At 38.5% G+C, this 25,520-nt stretch overlaps 1 long non-coding RNA gene across 1 annotated transcript in view; it reads left to right on the top strand.

The window, feature by feature from the left end:
- The window catches only part of LOC140497151 (uncharacterized), a 108,231-nt gene that overhangs the window by 31,896 nt on the left and 50,815 nt on the right, over positions 1-25,520 (top strand). The window contains exon 2 of the long non-coding RNA XR_011964546.1: positions 3,635-3,801. This is a non-coding gene — a long non-coding RNA (uncharacterized lncRNA). The remainder of the gene's footprint in view (positions 1-3,634; positions 3,802-25,520) is intronic.

Raw genomic sequence — 25,520 nt, 5'->3', positions numbered from 1 at the left:
CAAGGTTTATCCCCTTTGTAAATTAAAATAAGCAAGAAGAGAATAAGCATTTATACAAAGGCACCTGCTGCGTGCCAGGCACTGTGCTAAGTACTCCACAAATATTACCATTTGATCCTCCTAGGAGCCCTGGGAGGTAGGTGCAGTTATTATCCTCATTTTACAGAGGCAAATGAGGCAGAGAGAGGTTGAGTGACTTGTTTAGGTTTACACAGCTAGTAAGTATCTGAGGCCAAATTTGAACTTAGATCTTCCAGACTCCAAGCAGAACACTCTATCTACCGCACCACATACTTGCCTCCCCTTTAGGTACTTTCTGGTTTCTAAGTAAGTGTTCTATGACTAACTTGAGTCCGTTGTCAGATCAGCCTCCAGTGAACTGTTTATACTGAACTCTGTGACTAGACTTTAGCCTGAGGGACTAAAAATGTCATATAGGAGAGCTCTAACAAAATAAATAAATAAATAAAAGTGTAGATTAGGAGCAGCTAGGTAGTACAGTGGCTAGAGTCTTAGAGTCAGGAAGATCTGAATTCAAATCTAACCTGAGACACTAATAGCTGTCTGACCCTAGGCAAGTAAATTACTTAACCCTGATTCTTTCCCCCCCAAAAAAAATTAGGAAAAAAAAAAGAAAAAGCCCAGTTTATATATTACTTTTCAAAGAAAAGTGCTGTATAAGATAAAACATCCGTGAAACCTCATTAATAGCAGCCCCATGATTGCTTCAACCTTAGATAACATTTTCCCATGTCTCTTGATAAAAATAATTTGGTGATTTTCCAGTTTGACCATGATCATACATGAGTCACTTAACTACTGTCATCCTCAGTTTGTTCATCTGTAGAGCTAGAGTATTGAAATGGATGGTCTTGAAGGGCCTTTCTAAGCCTAGCATTTTATGACTTGATGATTCTAAATGTGATCCACTTCCCTTTAAGTTTTATACCTAGCTGCTAAATTCCACCCTCTGTTTCTTGCCATTTCACATTCTAGGAATGCTTTTTTATTTTATTAATTTCTTTACCAACAACCACCAGGCCCCTGGATGTAGAAGAGATACATAAATGCATTTTGCAATGAATGAATTATGGATAAAGATCCATCTTCCCACTTCTTTAAATCACATTTGCTTTACTTGTACAGATGACACACCAGCCCACTTAGTCATAATGCCAGATATTTACAAGTTGGCTGTTTTTGTCTTTTATTAACCTGTCATGTACTGTCTTCCATTTGGGGCCAATTATATGTGGTTAAATTTTAAACAATGTGATCAGTCTTTTTATTATTATACAAAGAATCCAGTTCAGGAGGTTTTAAATTGTTAATGATTTACATGAAAAGAATTTACATAATGTGTATTGATGAAGATAGAATTGATAAAGGAAACTAGAGAGCTTAAAGAGGTCTTGGGTTCATAAGCAGACATGAAATTTTTCCAGGTTGTTGAAGCCAGCCACACCTTAGTCTCAGGTGTTAGTGCAGATTAAAATACAAATCATTAATCTCACCTACCCTAATGCAACACTTAACAAAAATAACTGGAGGGTTGAGTTTTTTCTAATGTTTTGACATCCAACCACAGAATCGGGGATTTTTAGTTCAGGGCTTTTGGTATGAGGTGAAAGCCTTGAAAATAACATTTAATTCAATTCAACAAAAATAAATTTCTACAAAATGCAAAGCAGTAGGCTGATACAAAAAAGAACCCAGCTGTCAGAGTTCTCAAGGCATTCATAGGGTAGTGTTAGAGGAGATGCAGTAGGTCTATTAGGAAGTGGTGAAAAGACTAGGATAAGGGGAAAGGAGAGTCCTAGACATCCTGCTGTAAGAAAATCTAACTTATAAGTGTTTCACTTTGATAATTCTAGTGACTGTTTTTAGTAAAAAGTAAACTCCTTGAGGGCAAGTTTACTTTTGTCTTGCACATAGTAGGCGCTTCTTAGATGCTTGTTTTATTTAATTGTATTTATTTTAGGTGAGGGGTTTTTTGGGGGGAGAGGCGTTATTATTGTTAGACTTCCCTTCTTTCCACCTACGTAGGTGCTCTTTCACACACGTTCAGTTTCCTCTTTAGTTTACACATGATCCTTTAAGATACTGGAACCCCAGCTTACCTCTGACAATAATAAAGTCTGCATACCAAGAGTTACCACAGGAAAATACATCTCAGGTCAAGTCAACCAGCATTTAATAAGTGCTGGGGAAACAAACACAAGCAGAAAAAAGACAGTTCCTGCCTTCAAGGATCTTTCATTCCAACGGGGGAAGATAAAACAGAAAAGGAATCTGGAAAGGGAGAGGAATGAAGGTAACCCACCTTGGGTGGTGCAATGCAAAGCTTCATTGGCCAGGAGGTCAGGAGCCCGAAATTCTAATTTTAACCAGTTTAATGACTTGATTTTTGACATTTGGCAAGTGGTAATTAATCAACACAAAGTTATTAAGTGTCTGCTATGTGCCAGGTGAGGGTGATACAAAGACAAAAGTGAAACAGTTCCTGCTCTCAAGCTGCTGACAGTCTCTAGTCAGAGGAGACTATAGGAATGCACACGTATATAACAATGCAACATAATTTTGCAGGAAAGGCACCAGCAACTGTAGTGTCAGGAAAGGGTTCGCACAGAAAGTAGCTTTAAAAACAGGAAACTAAAGAGCTTAAAGACTGGTAGGCATCTCAGGAATCAGGGCAAGGGACTGCCTGCCATGTGGTGAGAAGAGATAGAGCAGCAGGTGTGTAAGAAAGCCAATTTGGCTGGGCTGTAGTGTACATAAAAATGGGGTACTGTTTAATAAGGTTGGAAAGGTAAGTTGGGGCCAGATTGTGAAGGATTTTAAATGACAAACAGAGGCAAACAGAGGAGTCTGTAAGTGGCATGGTCAGATCAGACCTTTAGGAAAATCAGTTTAGGTGATTGATCATTTTGGTGATTTTGGTGGGGGTGGAGGGATATGGATTGGAGTAGGGAGAAACTTGAGAGAAAGAGAGAGAGAGAGAGACAGAGACAGAGACAGAGACAGAGACAGAGAGACAGAGAGAGAGAGACAGAGAGAGCACAGTTAGGAAGGTATTAGGTCCAGGTGAAGAATGATAATGACCTTGACCTAGGGTGGTAGCTATGTGAGTGGGGAGAAGGGGATGGATGCAAGAGATGTTATGGATGTAGAAACAGTGAGATGTGATATTAGATTGGATATGTGGGATAAGGAAGGAGGAGTTTTAAACGTGGGTGATCAGAAAGATGGTTGTACCCTCAGCAGAAGCAAGGAAGTTCAAAAGAGGAATAGATTTGTGAGTAAAGATAATGAGCTCTGTTTTGGGCATATGGAGTTGGAGACGTCTTTGAGGACACCTCATTTTAAAATGAAGATGTTGGACTAAGGCAATTTTTTAATTCCCTTCTACTGACATTGGGTGGTTCTATTCCCCAGCTTTTCAGTGTCAAGTCTATTTGACTCCTGCCATCAAGTGGTGAGAGTCAAGCACGACACCTGCTGTGCTTGGCAATGGACATTGGAACAGAACTTTTAAAAACCCCAGTTTAACAATATATTATGAATAATCAGGGAACAGAGAGTTCAATACATATTTTCTGCATTTTGCGTCTTTTTTGTCTGCTCTGTTTTTCAGACATTATGGGAATTTTACAAACTAAGAATTTGCTCTGATCACTTCTTCAAATGCTGCCAAGACCTCCTGGAGCACAGGCAGTGTGAGCAGCGGGCTTCAGGATATTCAGCTACCGGAGAATTCTTCACACGGGGAGATTATTCCCTCGCTTGTTCTGCATAAGGCTGGTAAACACTTATCCTACTTATTCATCCATTTGAGGGGGTAGCTTGCTCATTCATTTTTTATTGACATGAAGTAGTCACTGACTATACGCAGTATTTATGGAAATACATAATTCAGCATTGTACATACAATTCCCAAGGGAAGCCTCACATTCACTTTTTGAATAGTGCTGTTTGCTTGGGGTTTTTCCAGGTGGCTTTATCAGCCTTAAGTAACCCTCCCCTATCACTAGATCCTTTTCTAAGGGTCCCTATGCCCCTCTGGGTTATGTGTCGGAAGTGAACGTTTGCCACAAATGAACAGGTAGTCACAGAAAATCTATGATATGCTAGGAGCTGTGGCAAACTGTCCTGAGGCTAAGTAAAAACTGAACTAGCTTCTTGTCACTCGGATGCAGCGCTTGATAATGCTACTTGAGATCCTTAAACTTTTTTCATTTACTACATTTAATAAGTATATTTGATATTCTAGCTCCAGGTGTCAAAAGTTGGGGTTATTGTCACATAATCACAGGATGTGGCATTAGGAGGGAGAGCACTATGTGCCCGTTTTACAGAGGGGAAACAGATCAGTAACTTTCAACTATTAATGAGAGATAAGGTTTGAGCTGCTAGGTTTGCAGTGTAAGTTGTGTTGCCGTCCTAGCTGACCCCACAAACCTCAGACTTTAAAATGTATTAAGTGAATTAAAAGATGTAGGAAAGACAGGCAAAAGAAACCTCCAAATTTGTTATGAGATAGTGTAAATTACCCTATGTATACAGAGATGCTTTCAGAATTCTTCTCTGTGTGAGGACACCAAGTCACTTAGAGCTTAGAGTGATGTTTACTGGTACATGGAAGCCAGGAGCCAGCAGGCCTCGATGGTAGGTAGACCTAGCAGAACCTGTCACCTGGCAGAATCTGTCTGCTTCTTGCTGTAGCATCGTTAGCATATTATTACTGGTTTTTGAACCTCAGATTTTTGTCTAGCAATTAGCACTAATCATTTTTTCGAGCTTAATTTCGTTGTTATAGGGAACTCTGGATAAGAAAACTTTCTGCCAGTGCACATCTATATCTGCCCTGCAATTTAGAGCCATAGAGGGCTATTGGGGGAACTTGGAGATGAAGTAACTTGCCTGGGGTCACACAGCAGACTGGTTCCATATTCTGAAGCCTTCTCCTTTCTAGACACCGTTAGTGTTTCTCAGCACTAACAGTACCAAGGCAAATTTTTGGAAATTAAACAAGATGGGGTCTCTACACACTTTCTCTTCTGCTGGAAAAGGCACTAGTTTAAATTAAAATAAAAATTTTAGTTAAAATAAATTCAAATGTTGTATTCTGGCATGTATCCTAACAGACCTCTATTGATCATCTCAGACTTCAAAGAGGATAGAGATCTCTTTCCTTAGAGATTCATAATTTCTTTCTTGAAAATCAACTTGCCAAAATTGTCACCTAAATTCCAAAGTAAGCTGAAAAACTCTTTTCTCTTGCAAATCTTATTTGAACATAATTTAATATACAGCACAAACTAATAAACTAAAGGCTATATATAATAGTAGTAGCACCATAAAAAGTAACCTAATATCTAAGATAAATGAACAGCACTTTAGCCAGAGGGAAAAGAAAATAAAATAGAAATATGACATGAGTTATTCTGTATGCATAAATAACTTTAAAGAGAAATAATGAAGACGAGTTCTACAACTTTGAATGTTGGGGGAGCTCATTATTTAACTGAAATCATGTAAGGTGCAATCATCTACGTTGAAGCATTGCATGCCTAGGACTAGTTATTTTTTCATCAACTACTACTCAGCACTAGTAATAGCCTTGCTATTACTTGATCTCTTAATAAATGTTAGTTTAATTAATTGCCAAGATTGTAGGAAGTACGGTTTTATAGGGAATCCAAAATCCTGGAGATAGGCAATCTTAGTCCCAGAAATATAATTACACAAATTCACCACTTCTGAAAAGCTCCAGGTGACCTTTAAGTGCATCATCTTTCAAATCTCATCAGAAAGATAAGTAACCTAGGTCACCCATACAGATTATCTATTCCAAGGAGGATAAGGCTAGAATTGAGACTTGAGGCTCTGTCCTTGGTGTGAACATGTAAAATTTTCCTTGGTGTGTCATAGAGAAAATTATGGTGCCTTCAATTACTGGTTGATTTTTAGGTCCTGAGGTAGTTTGCTTTCTAAGTTGGCCCTGTTGGATATCCCTAATCTATAATGTTGTTAAGATTTGCTTTGGAAGCAATTTCTTCTGTTACCTTGTTTGATATGTTAAAATAAGAAGCTATATGAACAGTAGGACATGTTGGCTGATATTGGGATGGTGACAGGAAAATAGAGGGATGAGGGTGGAAGTAGCACCCTGTGACCAAAAGGCCAGTTACTACTGAGGGAATCAAAGAGAGAGTTCAGAATTGGAATGAAACTAGGGCTTCATTCAAGTTCCCCTGCCCCTTCTTTCAGGAGTCTTCATGGATGTTGGGAACAAGTCACACACTCATAGGACCTCAGTTGTTCTGCAGGTATCTGTGATTTCAGAAATTCCTGGTGTGGAAACTCCCTACATAGATCAACATTAACATAGTTTACAGTCCCCTGGGGGCACCAAGAGGTTAAGTAAATTATCCATTGTCTCACAACTATTTTTTGTCAAATGTAAGTGAATCCAGGTTGACTGACTCCAAGGCCAGTCCTTTATTTGCTATGCCATACTGCTTCTCAGATATCAGCTTACTCATCTTTAAAATGATAAAGTTGAAACAAATGATTTCTAAACTTTATTCCAATTTTAACATTCTATGATTTTAATGAATACATGTTGATCAATTTATTATGAGCCTAAAAATCTTCGTCCTCTAAATGCTGTGTATGTGCACATTTTCATGAAAAGAAATCTACCAACATTCCGCCATGATTGTGTGTGTGTGAACGTGCGCATGCACGCGTGTGTAATTCAGTGTCTAATTTCAAAATGGTAATACTTTGGCATGTGAATTCTGTTCAGATTTTCCCTTTCCCAAGTTAAAAAAAAATTACAGAAATATAAGGAAAAAAAATAAGAAATTTGCCAATAATTTACTTTGTTGCCAACTACTCTGCAAATATAGCCAGGTGTAATAAACAGCCCAGCCACTGAACATGTGCTTGATTCTGTTTTCTACAGTGAAATTATAAATAATCATCAGAAACTTCGCCGTACTTAAGAAGGAGTGTTGATTACTGTTGATGTGTTGGCAAGTGTCTTTGAACTCTATCCAGAGTTTTCTTAATGATTCCTTAATGATTTGACAAATTGCTTAATAGATTGCATGATTCTGAATGTGCTGTTTATAATGGTGAAAGATTTTTAACTGTTAAGGGTATTCTCTCCCTGCCTTCTTAATCCTCTCTTCTTTAGGGGACTCTATATCATTTACACTTTCCTAAAAGACTATTTTATGGAGAACTCTTACAGGAGTCAGAAGTGACACAAGGACACTCTCAAGATCTCTCTGCAGAACTTTGGGATTGCTTGTGTGACATGATGGAAGATGCTGGCAAAGGACCACCTAGTACATCATGCCCACATCAGAGAAGGTGCTGTGCTCTATGAGCAAAAGAGAATTTCAGCAACTCAAAAGAAATGTGAGATGTGCAAATTTAGAGACATCTCCAGCCCAAGTGTTCATATGGACTCTTTGTGCTGGACCTATGGTAGAGCATTCTGAGCTCATATCCGTCTGATTAGCCACAGTTGGACATATGGAAACTTGACTCTGACATAGTGATGTCATTTTGTTCCTCTTCAGGAACTAAGGACAACAACCAACCATGTCACTGTGCCCTCCAGGTTTTCCTTCTACCTATGTGGTCATTCTGTTCCTGTCCCTTTCACTGGTGTCTCTCCCTCCTTCGACCCCTTAAAAAAGCATATCCCCCAATAGTCTGTCCTAAGTCTTCTTCTCTCTCAATACTCTCTCTTTGGAATCTCTTCAAATGTCTTTGATCATCATCTACAGCATATGACTCCCAGATCTGTATTTCCATCTATATGGGATAAAAAGACCCTTACTCAAAATTTTAAATAAGTAAAGAAACTTCTCAATAAGAACAGAAAGAAAAAGATTTATTACAATTCTCGAGAAAGGAACAGTCTTTCACCAGGTCAGGTAATCTGATGGAAGGAGGCAACTTACAGAAACTGAAGCACAATTTTATACACTAACACAGAGAATTCCACCTCCCCACTATCCCACCTCTCCGTTGGCTGAGAGGCGGGCTCATAATCTAAGCCTGAAAAACTAGACAAACCCCGGGAAATCTTCACCTATCCCACAACAATTAACTCATCTAATATCTAACTTAACTGCTGATGTGGCTTTAGAAAGGAGGTGAGGGGGAGAAGCGCGAGCTGGTAGCATTGATATGGCAACAGTACAACAAACAAAGGGGAGATTTGAGCAGCTTCCAAGTTTCGGCTATAGCCCACAGCACTTTCACAAAGAAGCTGGAAGCTGCTAAGAGGGGGAACCAACTGACCGTCCATAAGCCTTGAATACCTGAAACTCAGGTATCCAAGGAGAGAGGCCTTATGGAAGAGAAATTTTGTTTAAAAAATCCAATATTCCCCATATTTTTATTATGAAGTCTTCACAATCTCCTCATCTCACTCACATCTCTGACCTCTCCTGCATTTCCAGCCACCTGGATGCCCTGATGTCACCTCAAGGTTGATATGTCTAAAACAATTCACCGTCTCCCGACACCCCCCCCTCATTTTTTTGTCATTCTAAAGTTCTTGTTTCTGTTGATGGTAACACCATCCTCCCAGTGACAGTCTCAAAGTTATCTTTGACTTTTCCTCCTCTCTCAAACTACCTGTTGTTATATGTGACCTTTGATGGCCAGTGACCTCTGTGACTGCTGCTCTCAGCACAGGGTCCAAGGTGCCCCTGATAAAAGAAGGGCGTAGTAATGAAGTGAGTTTTACATGGGATTGATCCATTGATCCATGCTTTTTGTATACTAAAACTTCCACTGCAATTCTATTTTGAGAGATTTCCTTTCTCAGAAGAAGCACTTCCATTAAATGTAGTGTATGGTAACCCTTTTTGCTTGTATTTCAATAGTTGTTTGACCTCAGACACTTACTAGCTATGTGACCCTAGACAAGTTCCTTAACCCTGTTTGCCTCAGTTTCTTCATCTGTAAAATGAGCTAGAGAAGGAAATGGCAAACACTCCAGTATCTCTGCCAAGAAAACCCCAAATGGAGTCATGGAGAATCAGACACGACTGAAATGACTCAACAACAGTAGTTGTTAAGTTTATTATAATTGCTGTGTGCTGTGTACACAGTACTAACGCTGTGTGGGCAAGTGTCTTTTATTGAACCACACTTTGACACATTTTTTTCCCACCTCTGGCATCTTTGTGCATATTGTCTCCTCTTCCCTATACCCTGACTACTTTCTTACCACCATAACAATAACCTTGCTATCCTCATAGGTACCTCACTTTCTCCTCCTTTCTCCTTCCTACTGTTTCTGGATCCACAATCAAATAATTTTCTAGAAGGGATGTGTCAGTCTACTCATTATCCCAAGTAACTTTACAAACCAAAGTGCCCACCCTGGTCTCCAATCCCCAAAGTATAGTACAAAGATGTACAGTGGATACTGATGTGTGAGGATCAAGGCTTGCAACATAATGAGATTTCCCAGTGATGAGTTTACTAGTGGCTTAGTAGAACAGTTAAAGTTCAAAATGAATGCAGCTGGGTGGGAAATAAGGAGATATCCACGGACCAGTATATGGTGTGTGAGGTTTTGAGAAATTTTTAGTTCATAAGGTGCAAGTAACAGTGGCTTAATAAGGTACAGATTGCTTCTTGTTCCCAGCTGCTTGTTGGCATGGGCTAGCTAACAAGAGAACCTTGGAAATTAAAAGCTTAGGGAAACCTGAACCCCAGGGCTACTTGATGATTTTGGGGAAACTGACCATTGACTAGGTATGATCTAAGTTGCAATGATGATAGTTTAGGAAATGTACTAGAGAGGTACCATGAGTTAGAGTGAGGCCTCTCATCAAGAGGAACTAACCCTGTTACCAAGAAGAGTTTGTCAAAAGGAAAAGCTAAATCTTTGCTCTCAGGCTTTGGAGCCAAGGCTCCAGTAGAGCAGAGCTGGGAAGGCCCCTGCTCTTTCCAGAAGCATATAGGAGTAAACCACTCAAGCATCACAAACTGAAGGTGGAGGTGTAGGAGGCTACAGCTTTCAAGCAAAAAGCAAGCTCAGGGAATACAGTGTACCCTGTGAGGTCCACAGGTCCAACTTTGCAGGGGAGCAACCTTCCCAGCACAGACTCCATGAAAGCATAAAGCTGTCATGAGAGGTGGGAAAGGCCTCAGAACCCTGCAGTGTGATAGGCCTTAGTTACGCTAGGCCACGTGAGTTCTCTACTTGTTATACTCTGTCTGTGTGCCTTCTGTCCTGCTGATGCTACATGTATCTGTGGGAGAGTTTGTGAAGACAGTGTGTTGTAGATGCCACTCTTACTATTTCAGTAAATAGCTTTACTTTGAACTGAGTGTGTCTATGGACCATAGAGTCTCTAGTGGTCACCCTCCAGTGACCTACCCCATGAGTATGAGTGCCACAATGGGGAGTATCCTCAGAGGGAATGATACTCTGTTATGTGATAAAGGGACCAAGAAACTATACCTTGAAGTTTTTGCTTCTTATCTTCAAAGTACAGAATCTCATGACTGAAAATCTAAGAAAGATGCCTTATGAACTCTTCACTGATAAAGTAAATTAAGTAAAATTATTATGTTCCTGGCCAGGATGAAGATTAGATCATTCCACAGGGCAGATTCTTCTTGTGGTACTATGGTGTAATGGACAAAGTCCCCAAAAGGGAGTCAGCAGACCTGGCTTTGCTGGGCAACCTTGGTCCAGTCACAAATTCCCTGAGTGACCTTGGTCAAGTAATTTAACCTCTCTGAGCCTCTGTAAAATGAACAGGTAAGAAAAGATTAAATCTTATGTCTTTTTTTATTTTTAAACTCAAATATCGTATGATGGCTAGAGATAGATCTGTTTCTCTGGACACCAAATTGAGGCACCCTTTCAGAGGAAGGAGCAAAGTTGGACCCAGGCAAATTGTGCAGTAATTGAAGTTTGTCTTACTTCACTGTCCTTCCTTTCTTCCCTCCTATATCAACATCTTTATGGACTCCCTTCGCAGATACCCAGTGCTCCCCACGCTTGTCAGTATCAGCCCCCTACTGTGCCACCCTGCCAGGACTTGTTTTCCTTAGACAGCCCTACACATCTGGATCTTTCTGCTCTCAACCTGAGGTCTCTGAACACCCAGAACCTCTGGACATTCCTTGGCAGGAGTCCTTTCTCAAAATAGGCACTACCTTTGGGGAGCGGGCACTACCCTTTATAATTATGGTTTAGGTGATGTTACTTTAAGAAAGAGGGAAATGTAAGAACCAACATTGTTCCCACTTCAATACATGGGGAAAGATTATGTTCCTCACCTAGTAATCGTGTTAAACTAAAATGAGAACAATTACGTCAAGCATTTGGAGCCATATGCCATCAGGTGGCACTGTTTGACAGCCATTGGCTTCCTTGGAGCCCAGAATCCTACCCAGATCAATCATAAAAGTCCTTTGAAGCCCAGAAATTCCTTGGGGATCTGTTTCTTTATGCAGCATTATCACTTTAACTAAATGACTTTCCAGTCTTGTAGTAGTCATTCTGCATTTTTTAAAGAGGAAAAAAAAATCACATTGCCACTTTTTGCTTAAATAAAATAAGATTGGTTCCATACTTGGTTTCAACTTTTAAAAAGCTAGAAGTTGGAAATATTTTCCCAGGGTCTGCTCTGCATATGAGAAAGGACATTTACAAATTCCTCATCCTACTGAGGGCGACATCAACATGTGGTTTAAAAACATAAGGAAAGGGATAAAACCAAAAGGATACACTTTTCAGTGGCTTTTTTCCAATCACCAAATGCCAAAGACAGTAGAAAATGTCTTCAGGAAAGTTCAGATAAACTGTTGTACATTTTCTTTATTGTAGTTGACTAACATATATACCCCTGTGCCAAGCTACTTGTCAATGGTACTTTTGAAAGAGAGGTTAAAACATAGAATTATAGTGTTGGAAGAGACCTCAGAGACCTGTTTCTACCTGTACTTGACTCTTCTGCAACATCCACAAATCTAGCCTTCCCTTAAAGACCTGGAAGAGGAAATGCATATATTAGAAAAAAAAATGTGAGCTTGAGAAACAGAATCTGGGTTCAGATTTACCTCTGATACTTACTGTCTGTGTAATCACGGGCAAATCACTTAATCTCTTGTGAACCTCGATTTCTTCATCTGTGAAATGAAAGCTTTGGACTAGATCAGATAGCTACGAACCTTTTTTAAACAAATGTTTTGATAACTGTTTTCAATATAATTGATCTCTTTTAAAATTCTCTTTTATGTGTTTAATAGCATTGTTCTGAGAAAGTGTGGATAGGCTTCCCCAGACTGTCAAAAGGGGTCTACGATGCAAAAAAAAAAAGTTAAGAACCACTGGACAAGACGATCTTTTAAGATTTCTTCTAGCTTGGTGTCTCTGATCGTATTCTCTCTCACCTCAGCCTCTACCCTTGGCACTGCCACTTAAGGATCTATGTGTAAAGGGAAAATTATGAGATGTTATATGGGATTTTTAGTGAAAGGGAGCTTGCCTTCTAAGAGGCAGCACATTTGACTTTTGCTTCCACTCAAATTGTTAAGAAGTTTTCCCTTACAATGAGCAAACAACTGTCTACAATTTCTACCCATCGCTCCCTGTTATATCCCGACAAAGTCAAGCAAAATGTATCAAATCCCTCTTTCAAATACAGTTTTCAGGGTCCTACCAAGTCTCCCCTTCTCTGGGCTGAGCGTTCTCAGTTTCTTCAAACAGTTTCTTCTTTTCTCATATGGTCTATACTCAAGGCCCTCCATCATGCTGGTTACCTTTTTCTGCATACTTTGCAACTTATCAGTGCCTTTTCTAAATGTGAGGCCCATAAGGGTTGAGTTCAGAAATGGGTAAGATGTTTGTGTATTCCCCATAGAATGTTTATAAGCATCAAAGTCTTACATAAACATTATTTATTATTTTAGTTATGTGTACTACTGATAATGAACAAATTATTCTTAGGAACAAGGTGACTTCTTAGAAAATTTATATTCAATTCACTTACTCTGAGGGGAAAAAGTAAAGTTTGCTCATGGAAATAATCACATTTAGGTAAAATGTTAGTGCACTTTAGTTTGAAATTACGTAGAGCAAGCCCAGGATCACATGTCAATTTGAAGAAAATTGCCTTGTCTGTAAGATAAGGAACAATTCTGAAACCTAAGTTCTAAGTGACTCCTGGTCACGTCTTACAAATATCCAAATGGACTTGGACTACATATGAGGAAAGTCTCCTATGTGTGACTAGATGAGAGACTCATAACCTTTTTTTGTGACATGAATCTCTTTGGCTGTCTGGGGAAGCCTATGGACGCCTTCTCAAAATGATATTTTTAAATGTACAAAATAAGACACATGGGATTACAGTGAAACCAGTTATATTGAAATATAATTATTAAAACATTTTTAAGGACCTTCAGTGAAAAATTCTTGTTGTAGCGTGATTCTAGTCACATGTCCCCAACCGTGTGCCTTAGAAACCACAGTTACCAACCTTTTGCTCTCCATCTCCTTAGCTATGTAGCTACAGCTTATTCATATCCTCTTTTCTTTTGGAAAGTACAGATGAACACTTCAGTGTCTTCCCTTCCACTTTAAAGGAGCTGCAGAGCAGATTCAAGGGAAGGATTGAGGAGAGAAAGGAGACAAGAGGGATGGCACAGAAAGGCTGCCAGTGTGGTACAGAGCACTGCTTTTCACTTGTCCTCACCTCACCTCTCCTTAGTTCTGCTACACAATCTTTGCCAATCCTGTTGCAGGAGGAGAAATGCTAGCAAAGCACCTTGCCCTTAGTAGGTGCTGAAAGCATATTTCTTGATTGGATGAATGCCCATTCGTCTATTTTAAAGTACCAGCTGAACTTAAATGTTTATACACGTATCTCTCAAGCTGTTCTGAGGGATACTGAAAACATCAGTTTGGTTCTTCCTAGGTAGTCTTACCTTCCAACTTTTGGGGGTTCAAGTTGCACGTAGCTTTTTTGTAAAACTTCATCAACAAGGAAATGGTACACATCAGGCATCTCTGAACGGGATTATCCAAAATCAATACAGCCACATCTAGTAGTGTGTTATCTTCTGTTATCCAGTGCAGGTTACTTCTCCTGTGAAAACCTAAAAAAAAATTTTTTTAACTGTATCCCAAACCATTTAATCCACATTTTGCAGACAAGGAAATGGAAGGAGAGAGTGAGTAACTTGTTTCTGATCCAGAGAAAGCAGGTTTTCCTGAATATTAAAAAAAACCAAAACACTTTGGTAAAATGAATTCTGACACAATGTAAAACACCACCTACAATAGTAAAATTAGTACAGAAAACCCTTGTAACATGGGAGGATTATGGTTACCCATAAATATTTATTGAGTACCAACAGCTTGTTAAGCATTATACAGAGGACATCTGCTACCTAGGCAGAAATAGCAGCTTTGATACTACTATCAGTAGACTTGTGCAATATTTTTTAAAAGAAAAAACAATGTTTTGTAGGGTGGTGTACATAGCAAAGAGTCTATTTTACTTTGGATTCTTCACCTCCAAAAACTGTTGGAATCAAGACTCATAATAACCAGCCTTTCCCCCCAACCCCCAAATTCTAATTATAAAACCACTCTGCCTTGTCTTCTGGCTATAAGAGAAGTATTTTAATTACTTGTTCCATAACAATACCACTTGATAATATCCACCACTCTCTGCTCCCTGAGATAGTGTGTGTAGTGCACAAGAAATGAGTCAGATCAGCGAGATTCGGCTTGGGCAAGAGCCCCTGTGGCAGTCTGAGAGCTCCTCCAGCTTAGCTGGCATCTTTCCCATTAGTTATGGAATTTCCTGTAATAAGTACATTCTTCCCCTCCTGTTGTTTTTTGTTTTTGTTTATACAGTACTCTGGATACATATGGCACATGGAAGCAATTAAGGTAAAGATATAAAGTGGTGTCTGTCCCACAGGGCTCCCAATCTGCCACTCTTAGGAAAGCCCCACTGAAATATAGGGAAATCTCAATAACAGGAACCTCACTAGGTAGCACATACAAATATGTTGGTTGTGACAGAGAAGATAAAGAGCTTGCCACCAGTCAGGGAGTCCTGGGTTCTAGACCCACCTCTAACATAGAGTGTCTGGGAGACCCGGGATAAATTGATCTCTAAATCTCAGTTCCTCAGTTATAAAATAAGGGAGGTGGATTCGAAGGCTTTACGGTCACTTCCAGCTGTAAATCCATGATCTCATGAATGTACCTTTTATACTTAAATGCCTATCTTTAATGCTGGTTGTTGGGATACTGAGTACTCCTATACAGATATGACCTGAAATGGTTAGTGACAAAAACCCATAGGTTGGCTTTATACAAACACAGTAAAGGATGGAAATTGACTATATCCCCTCCTCTCCCCCCTCACCTCAAAATTGACTATTACCACCTTCTCCTTATTTCATATGTATCTCAAGAGCTGGCAGAAGTGAGAAGTGGAAGGTGTTGGGAGAGTAAAGTGAAGAGCTAGAATATCACCCATCTTTGTCATGAGCAGTTTATTCTCATACCACCAGAGAACCTCAGAACAAGGGCCTAATGTCTTTCAGCTACAGTATTCTATGAGTCTGTGATCTGACATCTCTAATGCCATTCTGCAGATCGAGAAGTCATGATTTGCAATAGGGCTGTAAGGACCCTGTAACATTTAGGGGCCTTGCCTCATTGGGGAACCTTAGCCCTATTGAAAGTACCTGCAGCCATTATTTACGTTTTATACACCCCATAACTATTCTGAGTGTTTCTTACACCCCTCTCCCCCATCCTTGGCCGTTAGGACAACATTTCAGCATAGAGTTCTTATTTGTGAGCATTGTCTGGCCGCGAGAAGGTAACAAAGCTTCCAGTGTTTTTGACACTTCACCACTTTGGACTACTCTGTAAGTCACTCATTAAAACAGAGAGTCCCTGGTTCTTTTTAGCGAAGCTCAGAAAGAATAAAATTTAGTTAATGGGAACTTTTTGGGAAAGTGAAATAAAGAGTTTACGATATGCAAATTTTGTAGTAAATGACCTCCATTTATTGCTAGTTGACTTGATGGGACATTGAATGCACCTAATTAATATATGGGAGTTTAAATTAGGCAAATTTGTGCAAATGGTGTTTTATAGCACAAAGAAGGCAAATTACATTTAACCTAAAGGAGGCAGCAATTTATTCCCTCTTGACGTAGAAAGAATATTTGTTACTCCCATTAAAAAAAAATCATAAAATGCTAGTAAGTAAGTTACAATAGCAGAGAGCAAATATATGGAAAAATCTCACCAAACTGATATTTGAGCAATGCCAATGAACTCTTACTGATGATACATAATGGAGGGAGGAGAGTGGTGGATGAAAATTTGATAACAATTTAGACTAGCTCTGAATTATAACAAATTCTCTTTAATATTCAGAGTTGTCAAGTAATTTGCTCTGAAATCCCAAATAATAAATATAAATGGGAAATAAATGGAATCAGGTTGACCAGAGGCCCAAGGGACAGTGCTATGCGGAGTCATACCAGAGACTCCATTTCTGTTTTGGGTCCTCAGCTTAGCTTTCAGGGGAAAACAATGATACACTCTTGAGACAGAGAGTTGTGTATTAATGCAACTGGACTTGGCAGCCACAAAGTTTTGCTCAGGCTTTCTTTGTGGCTTAGGATAGTAGAGAAACATGCAGGATACTAAGTGTAGCTCTCTTGTAGGCAGGTACTGTGACTTCTCTAGGTTTTTTCAAGTGTATCCAATGATGATTTTTTGTAGGTCAGGCTCAATAATATGAATTTATGAACTGAGGGCTGCCTAGATAGATATTTCTCAATAAATTTTGAAAAATTTTTTGGGAAACAAACCAGTCATTAAGTTTATTGGAAATCAGGAGGTTAATTTCTGCTACATTTTTGTCCCCAACAGGCTAGATTAAGGCATTTCAACAGCGGAGACACAGACTATTGTGTTTCATTGCTTTTGAATGTGATCATACTCCATTCAGACTGTAAATATTTATTGAACACCTATTCTATGAAAGGCACAGGAACAAGAATACCAAGAAATACAAGGATGAACTTCAAGTAATAAGTCCTAAGACAAAGATAGAAACAATGGCAACATTAGGCAAAATGTAAGCAAAATATTTTCAAGGAAGCAAAGATCATACTCAGAAGGGACCAGGGCATGTTTTGTGGCAAAGTGAATAGAGTGTTGGATTTGGAACAATCTGGTTCAAATCTTGCCTCAAACACTTCCTAGCTGTGGGATCTTGGGCAACCTCTCAGCCTCAGTTTGCTCGTCAGTAAAATGAAGATACTAACAGCTTTGAGGCTTTAATGTGATAATTAATGCAAAGTACTTTGCAAACTTTTGAGTAGTATATAACTGTCTACTGTTATTATGGAGGAAATGATATATGACTTCACCTTGAAGGATAGGAGGAGATAGATTGGGAGAAAAATAAGCAGCATAAACATAATATATTCATAAATAGGCCTGGAGGATACTGTACTTAACACTGTGAACTAGGGAAGTATACAAGAGCCATAGTGCTAGCCTAGATTGAGATTATGGGTTGAGATAAACTCTAGATCAGGGATGGGGAACCTGCGGTCTCGAGGCCACATATGACCCTCTAGGCCCTCTGGTGTGACCCTTTGACTGAATCCAAACTTCACAGAACAAATCCCCTTCATAAAATAATTTGTACAGTAAAACTTGGACTCAATCAAAAGACTGCACCCGAGAACCTAGCAGGACACATGTGGCTTCAAGGCCACAGGTCAGCCATCCCTGTTTTACAGTGTTAGGAAAAAATGAACACTGATACACTTCCAGGCCTCCCTCCAGGTGTGTCTCTGCCTCTCTAACATAGCATGGCATTCAGCACAATATTTGTTATTTTAAGTGAAAGACACTATAATGGTGAATGAATACTTGGCCTTAAAAGCCATCCACAAATCCCAGGATTAGGAGAATATTTGATAGTGACTTTTCTGTGTTGATACCATTAATTGATCTAGGTCTTAAGGATAGAAATAAAACCGTACTTTTTATTCTGCAAAGAAAAAAATCATTAGGATACTATTCCTGAAGCAATAATTTCTATCTTTAACATCCTGTAAAACAAAGTTATATCATATGTATATTTTAGAGATCCTGGAGCTGGAATATTCTATAACAGTATCACAGTAATATAGACAACATCTACAGAAAGAAGGTACCAAATCTAGTCTTATAAGTCAATTTCTCCCTAGATAGATTAGGCACTTAAGGAATTACATAAATTCAGCCTTGCAAATATATTTGAAAACTCATTAGAGCAAAGAAATTTTTTTCTGGCCCACCAGATTTGCTTTGGGTCTATCTGCATTCATAATTGTTTTCTCTTAGTCACTTCTACTCCTGTTCCTCAAATAATAGGTCACCCTCCTACTTCTACCCCCAGCACAGGATGTTGTGCAGGGCGCTTAGGGAATATTTCTTTATTTTATTTGTTAGTTTGATTTAGGATAAGAGCACCCATAAGGAACACGCCCATTTTCCCTCCCCCCAAAAAAGATTATTTTAAGAGTTTCATTAAAAAGTGAGATGTTATATTTCTCCCTCTTTTTCCCCTCCCTCATTTTCTTTTCTTCTCCAAGACTCTATAATAGTTCAGGACCTACAATATTCTTTTAAAAATGTCTATGTAGTTCTTTGCTGATACATTTTAAAAATATATTTTCCATTACATCCTTCTTTTCTCTCTTTTGAGAAGGAAAAAAATCAGGAAACTCAATCAACACATTGAAAAAATCTGACATTACATACAATGTTCCACACCCACAGACCTCCCCTCTAAAAGGAGCAGGAAGATGTGTTCTCTCGTAATCTCTTCTTCGGAACCACCCTTGGTCTTTGTGATTTTCCGACATTCAATTTCATTTGTTTGGAGGTGGTTGTTCTTTGCATTTACGTTATTGTAATCATCTTGTATATTGCTTTCCTGGCTTTGCTTATGTCACTTTGTATCAGTTCATTTAAGTCTTTCCATGCTTCTCTGTGTCCATCAACTTTGCCATTTTGTATAGCACAGTAATTCCATTACATTCATGTACCACAACTTGATTTAGCAATCCTTAGTCAATGGGCTTTTCTTTTGTTTGTAGTTATCTCCTATGCCAAAAGGTGCTACATATATTACAAACATTTTGGTGAATATGGAACTTTTTGTCAGTTATTTCCTTGGGGTAGATGCCTAGTGGTAGAACCTTTTAGTCAAAAGATATGGACATTTCGATCACTTTATTTGTGTAATTCCAAATGGTTTCTTATCAATTTGTAGCTCTACTAGCAGTGCACTAATGTGCCTGTCTTTCCACAACCCCTCCAATATTGGCTATTCCTATCTTTTGTCATCTTTGTCGATTGACTAATTCTAAGTTGAAAACTCAGGGCTGTTTAGATTTGTTGCTTTAGTTTAGGATAAAAGAGTATCCATAAGAAATATATTCAGTGTCCCTCTGAAACAAATTATCATAGAAATTCAACAAAAAAATAAGATAATATGTCTCTCCTTTATTTTTTCCCTCTTATTTTTAGTTTATTCACTTGCTAGAATTTTTTAAAGGTTTGCCAATTATTTCATTTTATTTTATTACAATAAATGTAATACAACCAATGCCAAAAGACGGATGATACAACTACAGGGCAATTTTCCAACCTGAATCTTTAAATTTTAACCCCATTTCCATTTTAAGATCTATCACTTAAATCACATTTCTTGCCTTCCCAATGGGTGAGGGAAGGGTGGAAGGGAGAGAGAATTCTGAAATCAAATTTTTTTAAAAAATGAATGTTAATTAATAAATTATACACACACACACAAACATACAATTTTTTTTTTTAAAAAAACTATCATTTAAGTCTTGGGCTCATGAGTTAGTGTTTATTTTCATGGGTGCATTCATGTTTTTCAAGCTTCAGTGAGCCAGCTATCAATACCAGGCTCCCTAGTGATCTGCAAGAGCCCCCTGTACCTAGAAAAATGGTACAATTTCTATCAAACACACAGAATTTAGAGTCCAATTCAGTAAGTCAGAGAACCAAGCCAGGTCTCTAGTCCCTGTTTTACCACTTACTGATTACGTGACAGTGAACAAGTCACCTCCCTGAACCTCAGTTTCCTTATCAGCATAACAAGAGTAAGAATATTTAATACAGTTATCCCTTCCACATCATGACTTTTCCCACTGTGGTTCAAATATATTGCATATCAACATAAGAAATTAAAAGGGATTTTTTTTGTTTAGTTTTGTAGAGGTCTATGACCAAATACTCAACCCACATTTTATAATAAGGTACTATAAACATCCCATTAAAGAAAAAAGAAAAAACTCAGATTTCTTCTCCGGTATGAAAGGAAGGCCAAAAATTTTTATGCAGATTTTCCAGATCATGGGAGTTCCCTGCCCCTAACACCCACGATGTGGAAAGGGTAAATGTATTACCTACTTTGCAGGGTCATTTCAAGGATCCAATGAGATACTGCATGTGAGGTGTTATATAAATGCCTGCCATGATTATGTAACTTTTAAAAATATTATGAATAGCATTTTATTTTTTCTAATTACTTGTAAAAATAGTTTTCAACATTCATTTTTTATAAGATTATGAGTTCCAAATTTTTCTCCCTCCCTTCCTCCCAGGCCCCCTCCCCAAGACAGCAAGCAATCTGATATAGGTTATACATGTGTAATTTTGTTAAATATATTTCCATATTAGTCATGCTGTGAAAGAAGAATCAGAATAAAAGGGAAAAACCATGAAAAAGAAAACAAAGCGAAACAAAACACAAAGGTGAAAATAGTCTGCTTCAATCTCAGACTCCATAGTTCTTTCTCTGGATGTGGATAGCATTTTCCATCATGAGTCTTTTGGAATTGCCTTGGATCATTGTAGTGCTGAGAAGAGCTAAGTCTATCAAAGCTGATCACTGAACAATGTTGCTATTATTGTGTACAATGTTCTCCTGATTCTGCTTACTTCACTCAGCATCACTTCATGTAATTTTTTCCAGGATTTTCTGAAATCTGCCTGCTTTTTTAAGAAATCATTTTATAAGAAATCATTTCTTATAGCACACTAACATTCCATTACATTCATATACCACAACTTATTCAGCCATTCCCCAATTGATGAGCGTTCCCCTCAACTCCCAATTCTTTGCCACCCCAAAAGGAGCTTCTATAAATATTTTTGTACATATAGGTCCTTTTCCCTTTTTTATGATCTCTTTGAGATACAGACCTTGTAGTTATTGCTGGATGAAATGACATGCACAATTTGATTACCCTTGGGCATAGTTCCAAATTGCTGTCCAGAATAGTTGGATCAGTTCACAACTTCACTAACAATGCATTAGTGTCCCAATTTTCCTACATTTTCTCTAATATTTATCACTTTTCTTTTCTGTGATAGGTTTTGAAGTGGTACATCAGAATTGTTTAAATTTGTATTTCTCTAATGATTAGAGACAGACCATTTTTTCATGTGATAGCTTTAATTTCTTCCTCTGAAAACTGCCTGTTTATATCCTTTGGTGATTTATCATTAGAGAAATGACTTGTATTCTTATAAATTTGACTCAGTTTCTTTATACATTTGAGAAATGAGGCCTTTATCAGAAACATTGTCATAAAAATTGTTTCCCAACTTTCTGCTTTCTTTCTAATCTTGGTTGCATTGGTTTTGTTTGTGCAAACCCTTTTCAATTTAATGTAATTAAGATTATCCATTTTACATTTCATGATGTTTTCTACCTCTTGTTCATAAATTCTTCTCTTCTCCATAAATCTGACAGGTAAACTATTCCTTGCTCTCTTAATTTGTTTATGGTGTCACCCTTTATGGTTAAATCATGTACCCATTTTGACCTTATCTTGGTATAAATGATTATACATGTTAACCAGAAAGAACAAATAATAGGATCTGGCTTGTTCAAGTAAAAGAGATAGCATTTCATTGGCACAGAGAACTCCTAGAGGAAGAAATACCTTCACCAACCTTCTCTGGCTTCAAGAGTTACCTACAGCAATGAGAAGTTTGGTGACTTGCCCAGAGCCTCAGCTATGAGGCAGGATTGGAACCTGGGTCTTTCTGACTCTAAGTCCTGATCTCTGTCTGCCATTCTACTCTGTCTCTCTCTGGTCCATTATGAAAAACCAATATGTGCTAGGCATTGAAGATGCAGTGACAAAAATGAAACATTCCCTTACCTCAAAGAGCTTACATGCTTTGGGGGGAAATACCATATAAGTGTAGGCAAACCATATGAAATACAAGGAAATGAGAGTGGGGTGGGAATTTGAAACTCAAAATTTTTTTTAAAAAGTGTTAGAAATTGTTTTTACATGTAATTGGAAAAAATAAAATATTATTTTTAAAAAATGCCATGAATTAAAAAAAATAAAGATCTATGAAAAAAATAGAAATGAGGAGAGGGTGTAATTAGGAAGAGGGTACTGTGCCTTGGGGAGAGGAATCAGAAAAGCTTTACTGTAGGAGGTGGTGTTTGAGCCAAACTTTGAAGAAAACTATGTATAGTACCTTCTTAGGGATGCACGATGGAGAGAATCCTTCTCCCTGACTTTGAAACAATGCAGATTCCTCACACTGCTTCATCTGGGCCATGAAGATGCTTTTAATTGGCTGTTGACTCTGTGGATATAACAAAAGGGCAACCTCTGACCTTCAAGTCTTTCCTTCTTGCTGGCATCATGGTATAAGGATGATTCTCTGAACTCCTAAGGGATAGTAAGGGAGAGGATGCCTCGATGTGGAGAATGCCCCTTTAGTATATCCATACAACTCTACACAGAAGTCATTTAAGATAGAGAGGAAATAGTTTTTCTGAAATGTGTGTGTGTGTGTGTGTGTGTGTGTGTGTGTGTGTGTGTGTGTGTGTTGGGAGGGAAAGGTCCCCTCCATCAAATATTGCTAAGGAGGTGCTAGAAAGGGATCCTGGGAGGCAAAGATAAAGAGAGACCACATTCCACTTGTTGAGACATTCCTCTGCAAAAGAACAGAGACTAAAGATGAATATTATTCCTGAGGATCATGAAGGAAGCTAATTTGGCTTGAGGGAGGGGAGTAATGTATACAAAAACTGGAAAGGTAGGTTGGAGCCAGACTGTGAAAGGTTTTAAATTCCAAATGGAGTAATTTGTATTTGATCCCCAAAGCAATAAGAAACCACTGGTGTTTATTGAGCAGGAGAATGACATGGCGAGATAAATTCAATAAGTATTTATTAAGTACATACTACGTCTGTGGTGCTGAGTTAAACACTGGTGCTACAAAGATTGATATGAAGTAGACCTTGCTCTTCTGGAATTTACAATCCTCCTACCAGGGATGAAGAATACAGTTTATGTTGTATTGGGTTCATTCCCAATTAGTTCATATAGAATACTACACAATATCCCTGAGAGAATTTTCGAATCATCAGTGATCTGGTATTTTTTTTATAGACTATCTTTTAGAGTTCCCATTAAATTCTCCAACACATACAGAATTGGCAGAGTTTGATTTTGTGCCCAAATGTACCTGTTTTAGCATGTGCATTATACAGTGGAAATAGAAAGAGGTTGAGTGACTTGCTTCATTCTGACATGTCTGTGGACTTCTTTGGTGCTTCCTCACACCTATTAGGGAAGAAGAAGTACAAAAATGACCAAGGCACATGGGAGAGTAAGATTGGTGCAAAGAATGAGGTCCAAGGCTAAGAAATTTGAGGAGGGAGAGATCCCTTTCATTAGAGGAGTCAAGGAAGGCTTCGTGGAGGTGGCAGCATCTGTGTTGGACTTTGAAGGAAGAGACCTCAATCAATGCCCTGGAATGTGTTATTAGAAATAATGAAATGAACAGTTTCACAGGAAACTGGGCAGATTGATGTAAACTGACAGAGAGTGAAGTAAGCAGGCCTAGCGAAAGAATTTATACAGTGACAACAACAACATGAAGAAAAAAATACTTTGAAAGACTTTAGCTCTGATCAGTGCGATTATAAATGACAAGTTCTGAAGAGTGAGGATGAAACATGCTACCCAGAAACCCCCTCCCAGAAATGGGATGGACTTAAAATGTGGAAGGAGACATATGTTTCTAGATATGGCCAAGGTGGGAATTTGTTTTATTGGCCTGTGCATATTTATTATGAGGATTTTCTTTTTCTTTTTTTATTGTTCACTGGGGGGAGGGGGGCAGTGTGTAGTGGGAAGGAGAGGTAATAAATGCTTGTATAAATAAACAAATAGACAACTGCATTAAAAAATAACTAAGTGGTTTAGGGACATAAATGTGGAGTCCATTCCAGGTGTGGAAAATGTTGCAATCAAAAGCACAGAGTCCAGGACAAGAACAGAGAGGATAGAGGATTGTTCAATTTGATTATAATGTGGAGTCTATGAAAAGAAGCAGAGTGAGATAATAGTAATGATGGTGATCACTGAAACGGGAGCTAACATTTATATAACAGTTTAAGATTTGCCAAGTACTTTATGCCCATTATCTAACTTTATAGGAATTTAGCTTGTGAAGGGTTTTGAATGCTGGCTAGGCTCAGAAGATTATACTTTCTTTGTAAAACGATGGAGGCCACTGACATTTTTCAGTAGAAGAGCGACATAATCCCAGAGGTGCCATAGGAAGATTATTCAGACAGTGGTGTGGAGGCTGTATTGGAAAGGAAATAGACTGGAGGCAGAAAGACCAGTCTGGAGACTGTTAGAAGAGTCAAATGCAAAGAGACCAAGGTCTTGACTGGGATGGTTATGGTGGGAATAGTGAAGAGGGATCAGAGAAAAGAGAGACTGTGAAAACAGAATGACCTGGCTACTGATGGAATATGTGTGTGTGTGTGTGTGTATGTGTGTGTGTGTGTGTGTGTGTGTGTGTGTGTGTGTGTGTGTGTGTGTGTGTTGGGTTGGGGAGGTGATAAGACAGAAGGAAGAATCAAAGATGACTCCCAAATTACAAAACTGCATGCCAGGGAATACAATGGTGGCATTAATAGAAATAGATAAATGAGGGGATGCTGGGATGGTTTAAGGGGGAAAGTGAAGAGTTCACTTTTAGAAGTGAACCTGCTGGAGACGTAGGCAATAAGGCAGTAAGAAATGTGGACTCTAAGGAGAGGCTGAAGTGGAAATGTAGATTTGGGGCATCATCTGCATGTACAAGGTAATTAAAGCTGTTTGAGTAGGTAAGATTACCAAAGGAGAGATTGTGGAGAGAAAACAGAAGAAGGCCTAGGATAGCGCTTTAGTTAGTTATTAAATATGTCAGGCTGGTTGGCTAGGTGGGGCATAACTGCCCAAGCTTAAAAGAGGAGCAAATACTGTCATTTAGTGAATGACCTGGATTTGTGAAAATATAGACCACTCTTGTAGAATTGTTCTTTTCCAGATGAGTGGCAAACCATCCAACA

Source organism: Notamacropus eugenii, chromosome 3 (assembly GCF_028372415.1).
Source record: "Notamacropus eugenii isolate mMacEug1 chromosome 3, mMacEug1.pri_v2, whole genome shotgun sequence".
NCBI classification, from domain to species: Eukaryota; Metazoa; Chordata; class Mammalia; order Diprotodontia; family Macropodidae; genus Notamacropus; species Notamacropus eugenii.
Note: the sequence above shows the minus strand (reverse complement) of the source record. Positions and strands in the feature narration are given on the sequence as shown.